At 36.0% G+C, this 24,680-nt stretch overlaps 2 long non-coding RNA genes across 3 annotated transcripts in view; one reads left to right on the forward strand and one right to left on the reverse strand.

The window, feature by feature from the left end:
* Positions 1–12,744, forward strand: part of LOC116282438 (uncharacterized) — a 414,543-nt gene extending 401,799 nt beyond the window's left edge. Inside the window, exons 7-10 of the long non-coding RNA XR_012077453.1 lie at positions 5,941–6,025; positions 7,294–7,393; positions 7,919–7,986; positions 11,043–12,744. This is a non-coding gene — a long non-coding RNA (uncharacterized lncRNA). The remainder of the gene's footprint in view (positions 1–5,940; positions 6,026–7,293; positions 7,394–7,918; positions 7,987–11,042) is intronic.
* On the reverse strand, positions 1,871–8,517 carry LOC140699343 (uncharacterized). Of its 2 annotated transcripts, XR_012077452.1 has the most exons (5): positions 7,141–8,517; positions 5,427–5,507; positions 4,774–4,953; positions 3,941–4,065; positions 1,871–2,533 (listed from the first exon to the last, which is right to left on the reverse strand). It is a non-coding gene; the product is annotated as an uncharacterized lncRNA (long non-coding RNA). The 2 variants fall into 2 exon arrangements; XR_012077451.1 differs by lacking the exon at positions 3,941–4,065 and having other exon boundaries at positions 7,141–8,510.
* Positions 12,745–24,680: the final 11,936 nt, after the last annotated feature.

The raw sequence follows: 24,680 nt of genomic DNA on the forward strand, positions 1-24,680 counted from the left end.
AGCAAGAAAATTTATGAGGAATTTTGAAAAAAATGAGAAACCAGTGAAGATAATTTCTCATCATTCTAACGGATGTCGCCTTTGGTGATCCAGTCTCTTTTTCCTTCAGTGGTAACCAGGAAAATAGTTTAAATCAGATCATGATTGGTTAAGGGTTTTACATGTAGGCAAAAGGGAGGTATCGAAACATTTATTTTGAGTGAGTACTGACGTGAAGAGAGGTGAAAAGATAAATGAGAGTAACACGTGACAGCAGTGAGGAGGAAAAGCTGTGGGAGCAGAGAATGACAGCGAAGCAGGGAAAAAGGTGAGGAGGACCTCGTGATTATTGAGATCAGTGACGCAGGTGACTCTCAGGACAGAAGCATCCAAACTTAGGATGAGGGGACAAAATGTGCATTTAGGAGGAGAAGGACACTACTAAGATGACTTCCAACTGCTGGCTTTGGGGACTGAGTAAAATCTACCAGGAAAGGGAATGCAGGCAGAGAAGCAGCTTTGGAGAGATAACATGAGGATTTCAGGTTTAAACAAATTGCAATCAGCATCCCTATGGGACACTCTGAACCCAGGCCACCAGGGAACTGGAATATTTTGCGCAAAGGAGAGACAAGTCAATTAGCATGTTTAATGCCATTTGCCAAAGGTGTGAAGAAATATGTTTTGTAAAAGCCAAAAAAAAAAAAAAAGTATTGGTTTGATGATCATTAGGGGGAGCCCCAGCACTTTTAATGCTGCTTTAGTTCATATCTAGCCCAGGAATCTTGCCGCAGTTTCAGGAGAAAGTTCTTTTATGCACAAAGTTAGCATTTTATAAAAATAGGCTGCACATCAGTGACTTGTGTGTCTGCGGTGTTTGTGAGATAGGCTCAAACGTGTCTTTCAAACTGCCAGTTGCACCTACTTCTTTTCCAGGGGGTATATAATGGCAAGTAAGTGCCTTGACAACATATAATACACTATACTTCTCTCAAAATACCATGGTGTTCTCGATATAAATCAAAGAACAACAAAATAAACTCTAATGTCATCTCTCTAGCTCATCCTAGGTGAAGGAGAAGCACAACAGAGTAAAAGACATCTGACCGTTGTCCTGCTGTTGACTTAGCCTAGAACTATGCAGATCTGAGAGCACCATGAACAGTTTACCAATCCCTTATTTATCCTGGTATCCAAGCTACAGCACTGACATGATTTTCTACATTTTTCAGTCAGTAAAATTCTGTACAAGCATGTGCTGTAGTGATGTCAAACATGAGCTTTTTGCAATGTATTACTGGTAGGCAAAAGGATCAGATTGCACATGGGTTACTGCCAGTCCCCAGCAGTACAGCTGAGGAATGCGTGTGCTGCTTCATGTCTCCTACGCCATTAATGATCCCTTTGATATGCTGGTGATCACATCTAATGAGTAGGACCAAGATCTTGGCCAATTACCAAACAGTGTGTGTGCTGGAGTCATGGGTGGAAAGTTAGCATGATAACAGTGAGTCTGGACACAGTGCGAGGGGACAGCAGAAATCTTAGAGGTTCATGCAGCGTGTAACAGGATCTACTCACATCCAAGCTCTGCTTTTGTGATCATCTGTCAGGAAGACAGTCAGAAAGGAGATTCTGAGTAAAAAGAACGTGGAGGAGCCTTTGATTAGTCATTTCAAAGAAGAAAGGGCTGGGGAGAAGTGCATTCCTAGGAGTCTGGCAACTCTGCAAGCTCTGTTAAGACTCAAGCAGCACCCAGAGGATGACTGTTGTTCCTATAATGGAAGCCAGCTGCCTTCTGTCAGGTCTCAGAGATACATGTGTATTTTTTTACTTGAAAGTGGATGTATTAGTTTGCTAGGGCTGCAGTAACAGACTACCACAGCCCGGGTGGCTTAAACAACAGAAATTTATTTTCTCTTAGTCCTAGAGGCTGGAAGTCCAAGATCAAGGTGTCAGCAGTTTGGGGTCTCCTGAGATGTGTCCTTGGCTTGCAGATGGTCACCTTTTTGCTGTGTCTTCATATGGGCTCTTCTCTCTGCACACACATCCCTGGTGTTTCTCACGTGTGTCCAAATTCCCTCTTCTTATAAGGACACCAGTCAGTTTGGACTCGAGCCCAAAGGGCCTCATTAACTCAATGGCCTTATTAACTCAGAGGCAGTGGGGGGTTATGCCTTCAACATACGAATTTTAGGGGGACACAATGCAGTCCATACCAGTAAACAAGAGTGGCCAGGACACAGCAGAGAAAAGGAAAGCTTACCTCCTTGGCAGACATGGAGGGAGATAGTAGCAAAAGCTTGATCCCAAAAGAGCACTGCTCTGAGAAGGTTGTCTGTCATTGTGATTATCAAAATATTTTTCTCATTATAAGTGTTTACATATTTATTTTTAAAATAGAATTACAGGAAGCATAAGAAAGATCATCTTACATCCCCTTGAAAAACTATTTTTCATTTTGTTTTTAGCAGACATGATTCTTGTATAAATGATTCGAGCATAAAGACACTGAAGAATGAGGCATCTAGAGAAGGCAGGGGGATTGATGAACCTGGGACAAACAAATTGAGCATGTTTACATCATTATAAAACAAAACTTAACCAAATTGTATTTTAACATTTTAATTATAGACCATATGGCTAGTGTATTCTTTAATAAATACTGACTGTTTAACCAGAAATTTAATAGACTCCCAAGGATCATACAATTTATTAAGCATCATGCTTAGCAATTCTATGGATTTTATTTGTCAATGTCTTTCTGTATTTGCCATTGGATCAGAAACTAGCATAGGACACTGGGACCACTGAGTTTATTTGTAATTAAACCCAGCAGACTTGATGCGAGTTATTTAACCTCTTTAATCCTGAATTTCAGTAGCCAAAGAGCTTTAATTGTGTAAAAAGTTCTGAAAACACAGTGCTTCACAAGAACATTATTAGTATTTTAACATTTACTTCATTTTTATAAGAACAAGGTCAATTTACCTTATTGTACTTTACCATTAGTTGAAATAATTATTTTTTCATATTCAAGCTGTATGTTGACATTGTCAATTAAATTTAATTTGGGGGGTATGATTCAAGGAATAAGTACTACTGAGAAACTGTCATAGCATGTAATTCTTAGTACGCTCTAATGCCGTGGTTCATCTGAAAATTGCAATTCATGAAATCTCAACTGCATAAAGCATCCTGAAATACTAATGGCCTCTAAAGTGTATTCTATTTTGAGTGTTTCAGTATTTGGGAAGAGGGCCAAAATTCTGGTGTTATACTGAGGCAGGTTCCTTATGAACAGGATCTGTAGTACACAGCAAGCTTGTGTTTCATTGAGGCCTAGATAATCATTTCCTCTCTACCTTATTATAAGTGCCAGCCTTTTGTAGATTCCTGCCAGATAACCCAAGTACCAATGACCCGGGCAAGACTTCATGCTGCCTCCCTTAGGTCACTTTTATCCTGTTCTCTTATTAGCTTTGCAGACAGGTGATAGTGTGAGCAAATTTATCAGCATAGTGCCTGACACGTTGAATGCACAGAACAAATGTGAAGTTATCTCCATTCTGTTAGTAAGGTAATGCGTTCCAGTGATACAGGTTTCTTGTCCAGTTTGTCATAGAATTTTCTTTCATTGCTGTTACAAATTTTAATGCTATTGCTAGTTACTGGGACTGTGAGTAGATGACAGACATTTGAGCCTTAATAAGACTTTTATATTTGTAAAAGTGTAAAGGAAATCTTCCATAGAGTTTTTTTTTTTAATTTTAGATACTAATTAAGTGCCTACTACATGTCAGGGATTATGCCAGCCCATGACTATATACTCTGAAAAAAGGAAGAGCAGACTCTACTTTCATAAAGCTTGTAGTCTATAGTGAGTGACAAATAACAACCCGTCAGATTTGAGACATATCTGATACATGGTATAGAGAGAACAAACAGGATGAGGTCTCACCTACAACAGTGTAGTCAACTGCAAAAATGGCCACAATTCTCCTTTGTTTCCACAACCTTGTAAGGTGGTAGCTTCTCTCACCAAAGCCGGAGCTGGAGTCTATTCCTTCTTCCCTTCACTCTAGGCTGCCATGTAAAGTGATTTGACCCCTGCACTGTGGTCAATGTGACGCTGCGCCTGCGCTGAGCAGGGCCTTAGGAGGCCGAACATGCTCCCACTCCGCCCCTCCTCTGTCTCACAGAGTACCCTGCCTTTTCATTACATGAATAAGTTGGCCTAGGCTTCTAGAATGTGAGAAAGCACATGGATCAGAGGTCAGTCTTCCTAGCTCCTAATGGCACACAGTTGAATGGGCTGAATGAATGATCCAGCCAAAACTGGGAGAACTTTCTTAGCTGAGTCCAGCTAAAATTGTTTACTCAAAGAATCATGAGCTACAAACAGTTACTGTTTTAAAATGTCTCCAGGGTAGTTGTTATGAATTAAATCTAAAAGGGTCATAGAAGAGTGGTTGAAAGAACATTCCACGCAGAGGGAACTGCACGTGCTAAGCCTTCTGGCTGAATTAGGTTGATGAATCATATGAATTCAAGGTAGGACCATGTGGATGAAAAATACTGAACAAAGAGAACAGGATAAGATGAATTTGGATTTGTAAATAAGAGCCTTATTATGCAAGGCCTTGTAGGTCATGAGCAGAAGGAACTATTAAATACATTTTTTTAAGCAGAGGGGTAATACAATTTAATTTATATTTTAGAAAAATTAATGTGGGAAAGGCCAGGTGGGAGACTACAGCAGTCTGGGGAGAGACGGCAGTAATTTATAATTACCTCTAATTTTTCTTCCTCTTAGTAGATACGGGGATTATCTAGGGTTCCTTCAGATCATCTTTGTGTGTGTGCTTAACTCGTGGTCTGCCTGCTTCTAGAGCTGTGTCTAAACAAATCCATGATGTCTTGCATATTCTCGTATCTCTAATAACAAGGATGTTGCTGGGAACTGCAGAAACCCTTTGTAAGCACAAAATTGTACTTTTAGTTATATGAAGTCATGTTTTTAAATAGCATGAGACTGCTTTCCTTAAGTTTAACTTAAAGGAATACTTTAAATTCTTTTCCCCCTGACATTTGCTTCGTTCTTTCATGGATCTGATATCCAATTTCAATCTAACATTATCAGTATTTCCTCAAAATTTTCCATTCACTTAGTTTTCTTTAAATGTTAATTCAACGAAAGAAAAAGACTTGAGATACTAATGAAATTTTTTTAAAAGTTTAAAATTTCCAGTTGTTTTCTAGTAAATCTGAATTAATATGCTCTTCTATACTTTGATAAAAAAAATATAAAAAAGAAACAGTATAGTCAGCTTACAATGTTGTGTTAGACACACTGTTTCTTGACTCACACAAATTAAGTTTTGTTTCATTTGCCCAGTATTTTAACAAGGTCATATATATATATATACACACACACACACACACGCCTTATCTTCAACTTTGCCAAATATGGATCTGAAGATTGTTCCATCTCTTGTTTTGAGCTCCATCTCCTATTCACTTGACATCTAAAGAAGAGATGATAATGATAGTAATAACAGCACAGTAACTCCTTTCATTGAATTTGCTTTTCAGTGTACTTAGTTGTTTTGTGCTTAAAAGAGATACCATTTTCCTATGAGGTTAAATTAATTGAGACACAGATTAATGATTTACCTATAGTGACACTGTTTGTTAGTCAAAGCAAGATTCAAAGTCTCTTTCTTTCAATCATAGGCTGTTTCTATTGAACCAGAAAGACTTCCCTAGGGGTGAAAAGGCTATTCAAATAACTATCTAGTAAATGTTACTCACCTTTGTGAATTATATCTGCTCTAATGGGAGCCTTAAAAATACATAGATCCTATAAGAGAGTGCATAAATAAATGACAGGAGAATATTACATTTTTTTCCAGTGATTTTGAAAAATCCTCTCAAGATTTTTTTTTTCCCAATTAACAGTGGGCTCAAGAAGAAAACTGGACACTTAAAGGAGACATGCAAGAGATTTTTATTTCCTATTCCTCAAAGCACATAGAAATAACAGGTAAAGGAATAATTCATCTGACTTTAATTTGTTTTCACTTTTAAATCAGTAAGTTCAAAACGGTGAACTAAGATTCATGAGACATGTAGAGATTATGGGGGGGAAGTGGCTAAAAGTAAAGGGGATTGTAATACATGAGGAAAGGCATTTCTCTATATTCACAGTCTTTAACCTTGAGACCACACTAACATGCTTTATAAAATCTCCAATTAAAAATCTCTTGGCCTTCTTTAAATTTAATCCACTTGTACTTAAGGGCTTTCATAACCTGAGAGAAGAATACCTGACACTACATTGTGTCCATAGTTTAGGGAAATATGACTATATCCATTTCCTTTCAGTTTTAGTTAACTATGATTTAAACAGATCTGTTTGATTTCAGTGAGGGAAATTATCCATCCAAAAGAATTTTCTCAAATGTATTAACACAGTGCAAAAGTATTTCTCTGAAGCCTGTCTTTGCAACTTAACTATATATTTGGTATTTGTGAGCTTTTCTGTTGTTCAGTGAACATCTCACAAAGTGTTATATTTGGTCTCCCTAGCGAGACTGTAATCTCCTTGATGAAATTGATTATGGCTGGTATCTATTTTCTCCATAGTCCTTAGTAAAGTCTTAGCATTAAGTCACTTAACAAAGTTTATTATTTGTTGCCTGGGAGGCTAAAGATTCAAAAAAATCAAACTGTGTATGTTATTCTTGAAAGATCAAAATTAACAATTTTTAATATTGTGTTTATTAAATATGTGTTTATTATGGCCAATCTTGTTTTTGATATACTTTCTCTTGACACAAAGTTAATTTAACTTCATAGAGAAACAGCTCTATTATACTTACACTTGTTAATGAGTATTTTTGTTCTCTTAATATATATGGAGTGCTGGTAAATGAAATAGAAATTGGCTTTCATTAATCCCTTTGTGTGTGTGTTTGGGGGTGGAGGAAGAAAATTATTTAAAGAACCATATATAAATATATATGAAAAAAATGTATTTATACATGTATATATTTAAACATACATGTATATAATCATACATATGATTATAAATTATAGTAAGTGCTATAAATAAGTAGAGTTCTAGCCTAGATATTAACAAGGAAGAACCAACTTTACCTCGGGTTGTCAGAGAAAGCTGCTGTTTAATTTGTAGCTGGATGCTACTGACATGATTTGTGCAAGTCCATGCGATGATTAGAGTTGTATATTTATCTGTGGAGACACTCGGTTGGTGTAAAGCAAAATTAGAAAATGTAACTATATTTTTAGAAGACATCATAATCACCACTGAAAAAGCCATGCCAACATAAAATGTAGAGGTAAAAGAAGAAAATGGATTCAGAGTATTTTGGAGACCCCAGAGATTCAGGTAACCACCAAATACTTTGATTTTTCTCTCTGAATCTCAATACATTTGAAATTCTTTTAATATTATTAAGTCTGTGGAAAAATACAATAAAATTCACTAAATTGCAGCATTGGTTAAAAACATGTAATGGATTGGTGTATACATGCCAGAAAACTTAGTAAAATGTGTAATTAATAGAGCCAATAATTCAGATAGTTGGACCTTACAAAGTCTAATACTGACAACTGAATTCTAATCTCATCAAGTAGGTACAAAAGCTACTTCAGCTCAGACTCCAACCTCAAACTTCTTGCCTCTCGTTTTCTTTCAGTCTGCTGCATCTTTGTGTTTGTAATAATTGTATCAGAAACATTTTTCTATTTCTGAATATCTGATAAAACTGTTCATGCTAGCCTGTTAAACCTCAAATTCTCTTAAAAGCAACAGAGAAAAATCAAAACACAGATAATACTTTCACCCCAAACACCAAGTCAACTTCCTTTTTTTATACTCCTTGTCATCTACGTGTGTATCTTTATCCTACAGTGTGCACCAGGAATAAAGGATATCAGCTAGAAGTTATTAACCATGCCATCTGAGATTCCTGCTTAAACGTAAGTGCCAAACCAAATACAGGTAACCACTTTTTATTATGTCATATGACTGATAACAGAATAAGTTCTACTTACATTTCTATTTAAAAACCATGGTAACCCAAGGAGAAAAAGCTAAGAAATCACACAGCTGTGCTCTCCAAATCCCAATGAAGATGTTCTTTTCTGCATCTCTGTTACATGAATAAATGGGCTGAAGGATTTTGCCTGATTTTAAATAAAGAGCACATTAACCCTAAGAACATAATATGTGAAATTACAGTCTGAAGAAAAATTAAATTTTTATCTTAAAAAGTTCCCTTTCAAGCTCTCGTTCTAGCAATGATGTTGCATATTGTTGCCTGAGTGGACCCATAGAGCATCTCTAATATTCTTCTTTAAAAAAAATTATGTTGTAAGAAGTTGGTCCTTAGATTTTTTTTAAAAGTGAGAGCTTAGATTAGGCATATGGGAATGAAATAACCTCTCAATACAATGGTAAACTAATCTCCTTATTGCAAAATCATCAGTCATGCTGGGCAGCATTTATTACTCTGAGATTATCAGAGACATGAATGCTTGCAGAGCCCTCTGCTCATAAAATAAGAAAGTAAATTTTTTTTAAAACTCCACTGAAATGGGCAGACAGCCTGCAGATGATTTTGTTTCTTGTAATGCTTACAACATTTGTTATGCAGTGAAGAGTTCAGTGGTAGAAGTATTCTATTACTGTTGAAACAGCTTGGAGCACATAATATGTACTTACAGTGTTATGCAGCCTGTCATGGAGGCATTTAGACAATAAAATATCCTTGATTAATGCATTATCCCTTATTCTACCTTTACTATAAAATATTCATAATGTGTCTGGAAGCCTATACAAGTTCACTTTATAAAATTCAGATGTGTCCATTTGCTAAATGGTATTTAAAGCCTCTGGGTTAGATTTTTGTGATAATTTTAACTATCCAAATGCAAATTTTTCCTTCCAAGAAAGCTGAGTCTTTGCATTTTTAATTATCTCTTAAGGGAAGATATAATATACCCTATAGTAGGGGGTTACAGTATAAAGTTTTAGTTTCTTTAGAGCACAAAGGCTTTTAAGAATTATGCCTACTGAACTCACCAGTCATAGCTGGTTGATCCACAGGGGTGATACGTTTGGTGGTCTCTTGCAGAAATCTGTGGAGAGCTTCTCTACAATTTCTTCATGTAATATATAAAGTTGATGGTTTTGACGTGAGAGAGACAAACTGAATAGAATCTTACACAAGTTTCAGATTTGTGGTAACTTTTATACAGACCTAGAAGACTGAAGGACTAGTGTTGACATTAATTGATAGTGTATATAAAACCGAACATTTTATCTTCCTCCCCACAATAAATGGTGCTATCTGTGGAAAAGATTCCATAGCCCTTTATACGTGAATATCTTCTGTAGAATGGAATAGGCAAAAAAGACTATCACAGTTTGCTAAACTGGGTCATTAGAATCAAGTAATAAACTTGCTTACTTTTGATTATTTGCCTTCTTATTCAAACTCTACTTCAGGGAAAGAACGATAACCTATACCATTTTATAATTAACATTTCCCATCATTCATTGATAGCCTATTTGTGTGTGTGTGGTTTGTCTATGTCCATTTCTATCAGTATGTTCACTTTTAAATCATAGATGAATTAGACTTCATAAGAATTTAAAATTTTTGTGCCTCAAAGGCTGTTATCAAGAAAGTGAAAAAACAACAGAATGGGAGAAAATATTTGCAAATGAAAAAATATAAGGGATTAATAATCCAGAATAAAGAAATCTTAACTACTCAACAACAAAAATAAAACAGCCCAATTCAAAAATAGGCAAAAGACTTGAATATAATCTCTCCGAGGAAGACATATAACTGGCCAATAAGCATGTGAACAGATGCTCAATATCACTAGTCATTAAGGAAATGCAAATCAAAACCACAATGAAACACGACTTCACACACATTAGGATGACTACTGTCAAAAAAAAAAAAAAAGAAAACTAAGTGTTGGTGAGAACTCAGGGAACCTGGGACAATGGTGCAGTCACTGTAGAAAACAGTATGATGGCTCATCAGAGAATGAAACATAGAATTATTCCACTTTTAGGTATGTACTCAAACAAACTGAAAGCAGGAACTCAGATACTTGTACACCAATTCTTAGCAGCACTATTCACAAGAGCCACAACATGGAAACAACCTAAATGTCCACTGACAGATAAACAAAATACGGCATATACAAAAAATATTCAGCTTCAAAAGTGAGAAATTCTTATAATACTACAATATGGAAGGACATTGATAACGTTGTGCTAAATGAAACAAGACAAACAAAAGGACAAATATATGATTCAATTTATAAGAGGTACTTAGAATAAGCAAAGTCAAAGACATGAAGCATAATCATAATAGATATTATCAAGGTCTCAACAGAAGGGAGAACGGGGAGTTACTGTCTAATGGGTAGTTTCTGTCTGGGATGATGAAATTTCTGGAAATGGATGGTGGTGATGCCTGCACAATAATGTGAATGTATCTAATTTAGCTCTTAAAATGGTTAACATGATAAATTTTGTTATACATATATATTGCCACAATAAAAAGTAAAACTGCGTAAGGTCCATGTTATTTTACACTGTACTTTATACTATTTGGCTTTGGAAACATCTACTTGTCTTTAAGTTCCACAGATACGTATTTTGACATTTTATTACACAGTTACACTAGGTTCCTTGATGGTCCTCTTTGATTAGTCTTGTTTTTCACCGATTTATACCTTCAGATTATTTCATTTTTATATTAAACTCTAAGGGACAGGTAAATCTGAAAGAAAGATTAAAATGTCATAATTTACAAATGTTATGAATTTTACTCAATTTCCCACAATTCTGTACAATATTGCTTCTCTTTTTACTTTTGCTGTAAGTTATACAGATGTATACTGTAAGGTATATTTTGCATGCCTTATTTTTGGAGGGAGATTGCCTAAACAAGAACATAATTTAGTATTTTCAACGTATTTTCCCTTTTTATTTCATTAATATTTCACAGAGGAGCAGACAAGATGGTGCAGCAGAAGGGTGCTCTTAGCTCACCCACTCCTATGAATACACCAAGAAATATCCACAGACCAACCAATCACTCAGAACACCGGCTGAGCTTTGACAGAACATCGCCTTTTCAAAAGACAACATTCCTCACAAATCTGGCGTGGGGGGAGAAATCAGTGTAGGAGCTGTCCTGCTGGGAGGGAATGGCAAAGGAGGAATAGCACTCTTACAGTGGGTCTACCCCCCTCCAACAAAGAGGTCAGCAGGGATAGAAGGGGAACCTCCAAGGCTTGGATCTGTGTAGAGCAGCCCTTGGCCAACAGAACTAAGTGAAACAGGCACAAAGGGTCCCTGTGACGCCCAGCCCTAGACTTGAATCTGTGCAGGTAGGCCAAGACTGGCTGCCCTACCTGGCTGGAGGACTGGGACTTGACTGGGCAGAAGCAACCTCAGGCCTGGAGCGTGCTGTGGCTGGGAGTGCATACAGAATAGCCTGGGTCCCCCATTAGAAAGGAGGAAGGGAGGGAAAGGGAAAGTGGAGGTAAAGAAAGGGGGGAAGAAGAGAAAATGGAGAGAAAGGAAGAAGATAAAGGGGAGAACAGAGAGAAAGGAAGGAAGGGAAGAGGAAAGGGGAGAAGGAAGGATAGGGAAAAAAAGAAAAGAAAGGGAAGGGCAGAAAGAGGAGACAGAATGAAAGAAATATAAGGGAAGAGGAGAAGGAGAATGGAGAAAAAGAGAAAGGAAGGATAGGGAAAAAGGAGAGGATGGTGGTGTGCAGCTCCCAGGCTGAGATGGGGTTGAAACCTGAATCCGTACCCAGGGGCTCCGCAAGTTCATAGGAGAGACTGAAATCTGTTTACAGCCCTGGGTAGTGGGGAGTGTTTTGGTCCATGGGTGCCTTTGTAGACCTGCACCTCTAAGAAAAAAAACAAGGAGTGGAGTTCTGACACAGTGGTGGCGAGGGCTGCTGGGTCGTTTTCTGTGAACCTGCCGACCACATGCAGACACTGCTGGGAAAGGTGCTGACCTGGTGGCGCAACCTGCAGGCCTCTGGAAGAAGTAAGCAGAGGTCATGTAGTAGGGTGAGTACACTGGAGATGGCACTGACCCAGTAGCACAGACGCACAGTCACTGAGGGCTGGGGGCCTCAGTGCAGGTCTTTAAGATGAGTTAGTGCAGGAGCAGCGTTTGGTGCTGGGGATGGAGCTCACCCAGTAGTGCACCCTGATCCACGTGTGTGACTGCATTGGTATCTCTGAGGGCAGAAAACCTGGGGAACACCAGAGCAGTGCACTGACATCCCTGTGGCTAAAGCGGCGACAAGGGCAGAATCAACAGTACCTAAAGTGCTCCAACCACGCCTACTACACAGCACAGCTCAGAAATGGGTCTGGAGGCCTCCATTTCAACAAAAGAGGAACAAACCTGGCTTCTCTCACAGCTGTGACAACCACAGAACAAAAAGGAGGCCCTGCTCAATAGCCAAGGCAGGCTCTAGTCCCTAAAACGCCAGCCACACCCCAAACAAAGGGATAACAGCCAACACACACAGAAGAGAGACATGGCTACCATCCATACTAAAAACAGATCTCAGGACAAAATTATTAGGGGTGCACAATCTACACAGTCTACATCTTTTAAAAAAAATCCCTTCAAGTACCACAGTAGATAACTGATACTTCATAATCCATAGTGCCAGAGAGATACAAGAAAAATGAAGCAGAGGAACTACCCCCAATTTAAAGAACAAGAGAAATCCCCTAAAATAACAATGAAAAAGACCTCGACAGTCTACTGGATCATGACTTCAAAAAGGCAGTGATCAATGCACTGAAGGAACTAAAAAAGACTATGAATAGAGACAGGGAATACTTTAAAACGAATTTGAAACTGTAAAGAGCCAATTAAAAACAAAACTCAATGGCTAAGATAAGAGCTACACTAAAGGAGGTCAAAAGCAAGCTAGACAATGCAGAGGAACAAATAAGTAACTTTGGATCCAATTAGAACAACAGATAGGAAAGCAAGTAAGAACCAATGAAAGCAATTTAAGGGACCTATAGGATTATATAGAACATGTCAACCTACACATAATAGAGGAGAAAAAAGAGCAAAGGGGGTTGAAAATGTATTTGAAGAAATTATGACTGAAATCTTCTGAAACCTAAAGAAGGAAACAGATAACCAAGTATAGGAAGCACAGAAGGTCCCCAACAAGAGAACCCAAATAGACCTACACCAAGACATATGATAAGGAAGATGCCCAAGGTTAAAGACAAAGAAATGATTCTAAATGCAGCAAGAGAAAAACAAAGAGTTAGTTACAAGGGAACCGCCATAAGCTTTCAACTGATTTCTCTACACAAACACTGCTGACCAGAAGGGAGTGGCAAGATATATTCAAAGTCCTGAGTGAGAAAAGCTACAACCTAGGATACTCTATCCAGCAAGCCTATCCTTTAAAATAGAAGGAGCTATAAAGAATTTCAGACAAGCAAAAACTAAAAGAATTCAGTAGAAATAAACCTATGCTAAAAGAAATATTGAAAAGTCTAAACAGAAAAGCAGGATGCTATAGAAAGGGGAAAACCATAATTGGAAATGTGATAACTATAATCAGTTGCTACAGAATAAACATGAAGATGTAAGAGAGTGCATCAAAATCATTAAAGGTGGGAGACGGGAGCAAGAAATATACATATTTTTTGGTTCTTTTTAGGATGTGTTTGAGCTTGTATGACTATCAGTTTAAAGCAAACAGATATAGTAATGGGTCAATATACTTGAAAAACAGGGCAACCACAAATCAATAGCATTCAGTAGAGTCACAAAAACCAAGAAGAAACCAAGATAATACAAAAGAAAAAGAAAAAGAAACAAAGAGGAAATACCAAATCAACTGGAACAAAGTTCAAAATGGCAACAACCAAATATCTATTAATAATTACTGGAATGTCAGACTAAATACTCCAATCAAAAGACAGTGTGACAGATTGCATAATAAAACAAGAACCTACAATATGCTGCATACAAGAGACTCATTTTAAGGAGGACACACATAGGTTGAAAGTTAGAAGATGGAAAAGATATTTCATGCAAATAGAAATGACAAAAAGCAGGAGTAGCAATACTGATTTCAGACAAAATAAACTTTAAAACAAAGGGCATAAAGATAAAGGACACTATATAATGATTAAAGGAACAATACGAGATGAGAATATTACACTTGTTAACATGTATTCACCCAATATAGGAGCACCTAAATACATAAAGCAAATATTAACATGTATAACGGGAGACATTGATGGGAATACAATTACAGTAGGAGACTTTAACATCCCATGAACGTCACTGGACAGATCTTCCAGACAGAAAATCAATATGGCAATGGAGAAACTAAATGACACAATAGAACAGTGGGATTTGGTTGATATTTTTAGGAAATTACATTCCAAAAAACCCAGAATATACATTCTTGTCGAGTGCACATGGAACATTCTCTAGGAGAGAAAAATAGATCATGTACTCAGGCATAAAAGAAGTCTCAGCAAATTTAAGTGGAGAGAAATTACTTCAAGCATCTTTTCAGACCACAGTGCCATGAAACTAGAAATCAACCCCAGAAAAACAAAGGAGAAAAAAACTACAGTATGGAGATTAAACAACATGCTACTAAAATACCAATGGGTCAATGATGAAATCAAAGAAGAAATTAAAAAATACTTTGAGACAAATGACAATGAAAACACAACCACACAAAATCTATGGGATGCAGCAGAAGTAGTCCTGAGAAAGAAGTTCATAGTGATACAAGCCTTCCCCAAAAAAGAACAACAATCTCAAGTAAGCAACCTAACCTGTCACCTAAAGGAATTAGAAAAAGAAAAGCAAACAAAACCTAAGGCTAGGAGAAGGAAGGACATAATAAAGATCAGGGAGGAAATAAATGAAACAGTGATTTTAAAAGATAGAAAAAAAAATCAAACAAACCAAGAACTGGTTGTTGGAAAGAATAAACAAAATTGACAAACCTCTAGCCAGGCTCACCAAGAAGAAAAGAGAAAACACAAATAAAGTAGGAAAATAAAATGGAGAAATTACAACCAATACCACAGAAATACAAAGACAATACTGTGAACAACTGGAAACAAATTGGACAACCCAGAAGAAGTGGACAAGTTTCTGGAAACACACATTCCACCAAGACTGAATCAAGAAGAAATAGACCACTTGAATAGACCGATCACTAGAAATGAAATAGAATTAGCATAAAAACCCTCCCTGTAAGCAAAAGTCCAGGACCAGATGGATTCACTGTGGAATTCTACCAAACATACAAAGAACTCATACAGGTCCTTCTCACACTCTTCCAAGAGATTAAAAAGGACTGAGTACTCCCAAACTCATTCTATGAAGCCACCATCACCCTGATATCAAAACCAGACAAAGACACTACCGAAAAAGAAAATTGTAGGCCAATATCACTGATGAACATAGATGCATAAATACTCAACAAAACATTAGCTAACAGAATCTAGCAGCACATTAAAAAGAACATACACCATCGTCAAGTTGGATTCATCCCAGGGACACAAAGATGGTTCAATATATGCAAATGAATGTGATACACCACATCAACAAAACAAAGGACAAAAATTACATGATCATCTCAACAGATGCATAAAAAGCATTTAGTAAAATTCTACAACCATTTATGATGAAAACTCTTACAAAACTGTGTATAGAGGGAACATATATCTCAATATAATAAAAGCTATTTATGACAAACCCACAGCCAGCATACTACTCAATGGTGAAAAACTGCAAGCCTTTCCCCTAAAATCTGGAACAAGACAAGGATGCCCACTCTCATAACTTCTATTCAACATAGTTCTGGAAGTCCTAGCCACAGCAGTCAGGCAAGAAAAAGAGATAAAAGGGACCCAAATTGGAAGAGAAGAGGTAAAACTGTCACTATATGTGGATGACATGATTACATATATAGAAAACCCTAAAAGCTCCACCCAAAAACTACCGGAACTGATAAAAGAACTCAGCAAGGTAGCAGAACACAAGATTAACCTACAAAAATCAGCTGCATTTCTTTATACTAACAATGAATCAACCGGAAAAGAAAGCAAAGAAACAATCCCTTCTAAAATCGCATCCCCAAAAATAAAATACTTAGGAATAAATCTGACCAAGAAGGTGAATGAAAGCCTTATACTTGGAGAACTACAAAACACTGATTAAGGAAATTAAAGATGACTGAAGGAAATGGAAAGATACCCCTGCCCTTGAATTGGAAGAATCAGTATCATTAAAATGGCCATACTGCCCAAGGCAATCAACACACTTAATGCGATCCCTAACAAATTACCCAGGACATTTTTCACAGAACTGGAACAAACAATCCTAAAATTTATATGGAATCACAGAAGACCCAGTATTGCAAGGCAATATTGAAGAAAAAGAATGAAGCTGGAGGAATAATCCTCCCAGACTTCAGACAATACTACAGAGTTACAGTCATCAAAACAGCATGTTATTGGCATAAAAACAACATATGGATCAATGGGACAGAACAGTGAGCCTAGAAATAAACCCACAGATCTATGGTCAATTAATCTTCACCAAAGGAGGCGTGAGTATACAATGGAGAAAAGATGGTCTCTTCAGCAAGTGGTGATGGGAAAACTGGATAGCAGCATGTAAATCAATGAAGTTAGAAGACTCCCTCAGTCTATGCACAAAGATAAACTCAAAATGGCTTAAAGAGTTAAATACAAGACAAGACACAATAAATCTCCTAGAAGAAAACATAGGCAAAGCATTCTCTGACATAAATCTTAGCAACATTCTCCTAGGGCAGTCTACCCAGGCAATAGAAATAAGAGCAAAAATAAACAAATGGGACTTACTTAAACTTAGAAGCTTTTGCACAGCAAAGGAAACCATAAGCAAAACAAAAAAACAACCTACAGAATGGGAGAAAATATTTGCAAATTATGTGACTGACAAAGGCTTAATTTCCAGAATATATAAACAGCTCATACAACTTAACAAAAAAGCAAACAACCCAATCCAAAAATGGGCAGAAGACCTAAACAAGCAGTTTTCCAAGGAAGACATACAAATGGCCAACAGGCACATGAAAAAAATGCTCAATATCACTAATTATCAGAGACATACAAATCAAAACTACAATGAGGTATCACCTCACACCAGTCAGAATGGCCATTATTCAAAAGTCCACAAATGATAAATGCTAGAGAGAGTGTGGAGAAAAGGGAACCCTCCTACATTGCTGGTGGGAATGTAGTCTGGTGTAGCCATTATGGAAAACAGTATGGAGATTCCTCAAAAGATTAAAAATAGACTTACCATATGATCCAGCAATCCCACTCCTGAGCATATATCCACAGGGAACTCTAATTTGAAAAGGTACATACTCCCCAGTGCTCACAGCAGCACTGTATACAATAGCCAAGACATGGAAGCAACCTAAATGTCCATCGACAGGTGACTGGATAAAGTTGTGGTTTATTTATGCCATGAAATAATAATCAGTCATAAAACAATAAAATAAGGCCATCTGCAGCAACATGGATGGACCTGGAGATCATCATGCTAAGTGAAATAAGCCAGAAAGAGAAAGAAAAATACCATATGATATCACTCAATGTGGAATCTAAAAGAAAAAAGAAAAATAAAAGAAGACACTAATGAACTCATCTACAAAACAGAAACAGATTCACAGATATAGTAAACAATCTTACGGTTACTGGGGGAACAAGAGTGGAAGGGATAAATTTGGGAGTTTGAGATTTGCAAAGGTAAACCACTATATATATAAATAGATAAAAAACAAATTTCTACTGCATAGCACAGGGAACTATATTCAGTATCTTGTAATAACCTTTAATGAAAAATATGAAAACAAATATATGTATGTATATTCATGACTGGGACATTACGCTGTACACCAGAAATTGACACATTGTAACTGACTATATACTTCAGTTTAAAAAGCAGCACATTAGCTTTGAGGAATTGATAAAAAATGTATTTTATAATTACCAACCTAAGGAGCAGTTAGAAAAGTTGTTCTTAGCCCTTACTTCTACCATCATACACATGCTGAGTAACGGTCACATGAGCAAGCATCTCCATAGACATTATTAAATTTTGCCACAAATTTTGAATGAATGTCAGTAACGATCATGGACTCTGACCTTCCACACAGATAAGACTAGCTATAATGTCATCCCTTTTTTCTACTGGAGAAGGCAGACTGGAAATAAGAATAAACAATTCATACACTTTGGTTTTGCATTATTAACCCATTCTTTTTTGCATGCATCCAAGTTGACAGTAGTGCATTGTGAAACCTGCTAATAAAGAGAATGATCACTTGAGAATCTATACACAATCAAGTGTCACAGAATTTTCTAATTAGTAATGTCACAGCAAAGACAATTCCACACCCTTGTGGTTAAATGCAAAGCTACATGTAAAATACATATTAAAATAAATGATGTAATTTTAAAGGTAAAAATCCAGTATTATAACAACCTTTTGTCATTAATAATTAAAAAAAGAAATGCATCTATTCTAGAAGATTGTGATAAGAGAGGATTAGGTAACTTCAAGGCTTTTTAATTAAGCATAAGAGATATTTTAGTTTTTTTGTTGAAAAACAAATAAGCCTCTGGAAATGCAGCCATAAGAGCAAAAAATATTTAAGAAAAGTAACTGATAAGTCCCCCCCAGAACAAGGGATGACAGAGACAAATCTATGTTATATTTTGTTTGAGCCACTATTACCTAGTAGCATAAACTACAATGGAGTACATATATCTTTCTCCTCTCATTCAGTTATGGTCTTACGTATCTTTTTATGTTGTCATATTTTCATACAGATGCCTGTCAATAAATGTTTGTATCATTCATCTATCTAATTGGAAAATATTTTTATGAAGTATCTGATCCATTTTATGCTAGACTGTGCATTTCAAAGTTATATTAAGAGTAATAATGGTATCAAAAATTCAAGTACTTTATATATATAAATTCATATAATTGGCATAAATTATGAAGAACATTTTATTATTTTCCTGATCTTTTAAATTAAACTGCAGCACAGCATGTTTCATTAACTTCTTCAGAGTCACACACAGCTATGAATTAATGGAGCAGGGAATACAAACCTAGCTAGTGTGGCTTTGGAGTCCATATTCAACCACCTTAGAATCTTATTTAGCAGAAAATACATGAACTTGGAAAATGATGAACCTATAGTACAAGACTTAAATGAAAGTACAAAATAAAGCCCAAGAAAGATGGCAACAGAACATATAAACAAGAGATCTATTCAATAGTAAATTTTTTATTCCTTACCTCAGAAATGCATCAGCAGCCTCTTGGTCTCTGAAGTGCCACTTTCATTTGTAATTCCACAATTGTAGAAAAAGGAAATCTTTCACAGTGTATACATGTATCAGATCAATACGACGTGCACTTTAAATGCTTCACAATTTTATATAGCAATTATACCTCAATAAAGCTGAAATTAAAAAATATATATATACACTGTGATCAATTGGTATTTATTCCTGGGACATAAAATGGTTCAACATAAGCAAATCAGTAAACATGATACACCATATTAGAAAAATATAGGAAAAAAATCATAGAATTATTTCAATAGACGCAGAAAAAGCATTTCACGAAATTCAACATCAGTGAGCCTAGTTCAGGAACAACTCTGCTGTTGTGAATTCCCACCCATAAGAAACAGATACCACTGAGCTGCTCATGATGCTTGGGCTCCTCTCCACTGTGCATTTCTCATTAAGTGATGGGAACATGTAAAATTTTCTGGGCCCTCTTGCAGAACATCTTGAATGTCCTCTTTTGCTTCCTTCTTCCAGGCAAGGTATTGTGTTTCTACCTTACTTAGGCCATTGCTCATCCCAAATTTCTAGAATCATCTTCACAGCATTTTGGAATCATCCTGTGGGGTCTTTGACAAAGATTTAAATTCTGTGTTACAAGAGAGTGCTCTCATCTCATTAAATTCTCCCTTAAACAGTATATATGTACCTCCCTCTCTTAATCCAACATACCCCAGACACAGTGCTGTATATGTTTACTAGTTCCTGTAGCTCAAAGAAATGTTCCTAATTATTGACCTGGTGCCCAGGAGGCAAGGGGAAAAATCAGTGGGAAGTTTACATGGTGTAGCAGGGAAAGGCTGTCTTTAAGCAAGGGAGGAACCCTGACCCTTAACATGGAGCTCCAGAAGGTGGTTCATGCTTCCTTGTGTCCAGGGAAGTATAAGGATTTAAAATTCTCAATTTCATCAACCCCAACCCATAGACAAGTGCCCCATTCTTTCCTGATCAGGGTTCTGTTTAGCATAGCAGACATGTGTAAGTTGAGAATTTAACTCTCTCCTGAATTCTGTTACTTTTTATGATAAAATTCTGAGCCCAAACCTCAGCTTTCTCTGCCCATCTGGCACTGGGTATGAGAGCTTTTTTATATACTGTAAAGGAGGCACTGTTGTATTCACACTTAGCTCTTAATTAATGAGTTACCACTCCATGCCTTTCACTTGATTTCTCCATCACTTACCCCTATAGCTATCCAATTTCTTTGCCCATAAAATACTATTTTCCTCATATACCTTGAGTGCCTCATGCCTTCTCCACTAGTTGCTTTTTTCCCCCTACTGGTACACTGCAGATGAAATTTTAATAATTATACTGTTACCTGTCCTGGAGATTACCCATGCACCACTACCTAGTGCTGAGGTTAGCAGTAGATTAGCTTCAGCCAGCCAACAGGTGATCCAGCTTAGTGTCAAAATCACATTTTAGCATCTGTTTTCATTGACTACTGCTGGTACAAACTCATAAGGGTTAATTTACTTGGAAAGTAAACTCAGAGACAGATTTGCATACAGGAAATTCATTAGAAAGTGTTCTCAGGATTTACACCTGTGAAGAAAGAGAAGCAAGCAAGCAAGACTGAGAAGAGGAAGAGTTTGGTTGAAACTATAGCAATTGCCTCAGCATCTCCATGGGGTGAAAGGAAGCTAGGAAGGCCCTTAGAGTCTCATGCTGGGGAATGAACTGGGCTTTCATATCCCTGCATTACCCAGCATTCACCAACTGAAAACAGCAGCTGATTAGGGAAAAGGACAAGATTTTCATACCAAAATCTTTTTATCTCCCTTTAGGACAAGCACTCTAAATCGTCACACTAAATTTTTAGACGAACATCTCTAAATTTTTTAATATCTAAAACTGTATATTTATTTCTATAAAGTTAAATGCACTGACTTAAGGGAAAAGACACCATTGTAAATATTCATTAAAAATAAACATGTATATAGCTAAAATTTCTACAGATCATATATCTAGAAGAAAATATTTCAATGTTTTCTAGTCTTTAACCCAGATTGCTTATATTTTTCTTCATAAAAATACAGAAATTAACTTCAATGTCCAATTCTGTTATAAATTACAATTATATAATTATAAATTATCAATAAAAACTACATGGTAAGAATATGAAAAATTAGAGATTCAGAATAGCTCATTAACCACAATTTGTTATTTGGGGAATTATATGAGAGAAAGTATTAACTCAAAAAGAACATAATTGAAAAAAAAAAGGTATATTTACAATGTCTTACATTTATAATGAATATAGATAATTCTATATTATAAAATTTTTAAAAAATTGGCCTAAGTAAAAGCTTTTCCTATAGATAATTTTAGAAATAATATTAAAAAGTTGCTCTAGAAGCTACTGATCTGCTTTAATTTATAGTAACATACTATGCTCAAAATAGAAGAAATTGAGTTTCAGACACAAGGATATTCCATGATACCAAAACGTACTTCTAGAGATAAATTTAAGACAAAATGTTATCCATTCATTTTTGTTTTTAATAACAGCTCATTATATGTTAAATATTTTAGGGGTCATGATTAAGTCAGGATGATTAAATTTTTAAAAATTAATATTTGAAGCCTAATCACATTAAATCAAATAAAACAGAATACTTTCTGAAGTAAACCTGATTATACCTGTGGGGCTGTGGGAGATTTCAAATCCCTAAGAATAGTTAATTATAGTTACTACTAATGAAGTATTTTAGATTAGTCTGTATAAAAGGTGGATACAGATAATACCTCTTATGATTTGATCATGGCAGTACCTGTCAAAATACCTTGAGTTCAACATTTCTATTAACACTAACTGCAAATCTGTTGTGACTTGTCTTGACTGTAACAACTGAGAAATTTTCTTTCTTAGGAGGCTCCATCACATTACTTGCCCTTCACTTGGTGGAAATACACCAGTTATAAGTTTTTAAAATATTCTATATTATTTAGAATAGTTTCTTACTCTGCCACAGTAAGTTGTTTTCATTTTGTCAAAGCAATATTTCATGTGATTTAAAAATTAAAGGGCAAAATACCTGTTCTTAATAGAACGGTCTTCAGTCATACAATTGTCACTGTATAAGAGAATTCAATTTAACCACACAAGCTTAAAACTACTGTCATTTTCACATTATATCATGTCAACTTAAAGCTACCAGACATGCTGGCATTTACCAACACATTAAATGTTAAATGTTATCTCTTGCGGGAACTCACTTTGCTTCAAACTAAGCACTGATATTCCATTCTAGAATTTTTTAAAATAGAGGTCATCAAAATATACTCATATTATTTTTGTTAAGATAGTTACCAAATTGAAATTGAAATATTTGTTTTTGAGTTTGAGGAATTCTGAAGCAATCTGTTGTCCCCTATACATCATCAATTTTGAAAGTGTTAACACGAAGTAACAGATAGAAATAAAACCGCTAAAAAGGTGATATTTGGAAAGATGTCTTTTATCCCACTTCAAAAAAGATAGTCACAAAGATGGTTTCTTGACTCTTTGAAAGTCCTTGTAAAAATCAAAGCAAAGAAGGTTCTGCATTTATCCTAACCATACAAAAAAGAGAAAGAGAACAACCAGTTTCAAAAAGCTTGGAAGGTACACCAAAAACTCCCTGGAGCCTCACTGGGTTCAGCTTGAGGAAACAGGTGGCCAGGTTGGCTTATGTTGAGGAAAAAAACTGTAAAAATACTTAACTTAAAGAAATGATTCACTTTCAGAATGATTTTGAAGGCATAGATATAAAACCCTTGAGAGAGGAAAGTTAAAACCACCACCACCACCACCACCAAAGGAGTAAGTACAGTTATCCAGCATAAATAAGAATGAGCTGTTTTCATACAATAGAAGTTTTGCAGTTTTGTTCTCATCAACCATGTAAATAAATCTGTTTACTACAAGTTCCGTGTACTTTCCCTGGTAGTAGTGGCAACAAAAATGGTAGCAGTAACAGTTTCTTTTAGCATATGCTACTGACCAGGAAACCATTCATCTTTTCAACTATTCATTAATTTTGGTGATATCATCTATATTTTAGAGATAAAGAGGTTTTATGCTTAAATAGATCATCACTTGGTCAATGGTCAAATTCAAGAAGGGCTTAAGGCCAATTAGAACCTAGATTTGGATACAAAGTCCATGCCTATCCATTTGGTCTCCTCCTTACAAAGTGTTCTCAGTGAGCTTCAGCTTTTACTTAATAATGCAGTCTTAACTGTGAAAATACCTACAGTATTAATTACTCCTTTAATCATATTGAAGATTAAGTTTATCTCCCTACTAAATGGTCCAAGATTTATTCTTTGAATTCTTATGATTTCCTGCATGCAGCGTGGCTTTTAAAGGCTTTGAAATGTACTGTAAAAGGTAAACCTGGTTATATCAATTTAACCTGGTGTTTTCCAAACCAAATATATATATAAAATACATATATATAATTAATATACAGAATTACAGAATCTACCTTTTTGCTTAGTTCTCCTTTACTCTCATCTTTGTCTCTTCTGTGAAAACATTCAACTACACATCAAGAGATTTTTTTCCTCATATACTGGCATCACCTATCGCTTAATTCTAAAGCCAAAGGAAGACTCAATATTCAAAGTTTGAGCTTAAGATTATGAGTTATAGTTAGTAAAAAGGCATATTATCATAACAATAAATTTTAATTTTATGACTTCCAGTTATATCTGGAGAAGGAGGAGGGAAAAACAGATGCTAAAACTGTTTTAAAGAAAATTACTTGCAGTTTTCTGGAAACCATAGCTTACAAATTTATTTTGCCTCCAAGACAATTTATGTGACATATTATCTCTTCTGGGTGGCCATAGAGGCAAAAATAGATTTATTCCACCTGTTAATTACCCTCAGAGCCTCTAAACAGAATTCTGTTTTTTCATTTGTGATCTCCTTAGGCTTTACTTGATTTGCTAACACCCTATATGAACAAGATAATCTAATCAAACAAACAGGATTATAAAGTTACAAAATATAAAATGGAAGGAAACTTATGGACTATTTCATTGAACCTTACAGATTCTTAATGAGTGAATGTGTGTGTATAAAGCTCAGTGAGTTAAACTGGCCATTTAGTCTCCTTAGATTGGACACCCAGCATCCTGGACACTTGTGCTAAGTCAACATCACTACTGGGAAACACTGAGGCGAACTG

Source organism: Vicugna pacos, chromosome 11 (genome assembly GCF_048564905.1).
Source record: "Vicugna pacos chromosome 11, VicPac4, whole genome shotgun sequence".
Lineage (NCBI taxonomy): Eukaryota > Metazoa > Chordata > Mammalia > Artiodactyla > Camelidae > Vicugna > Vicugna pacos.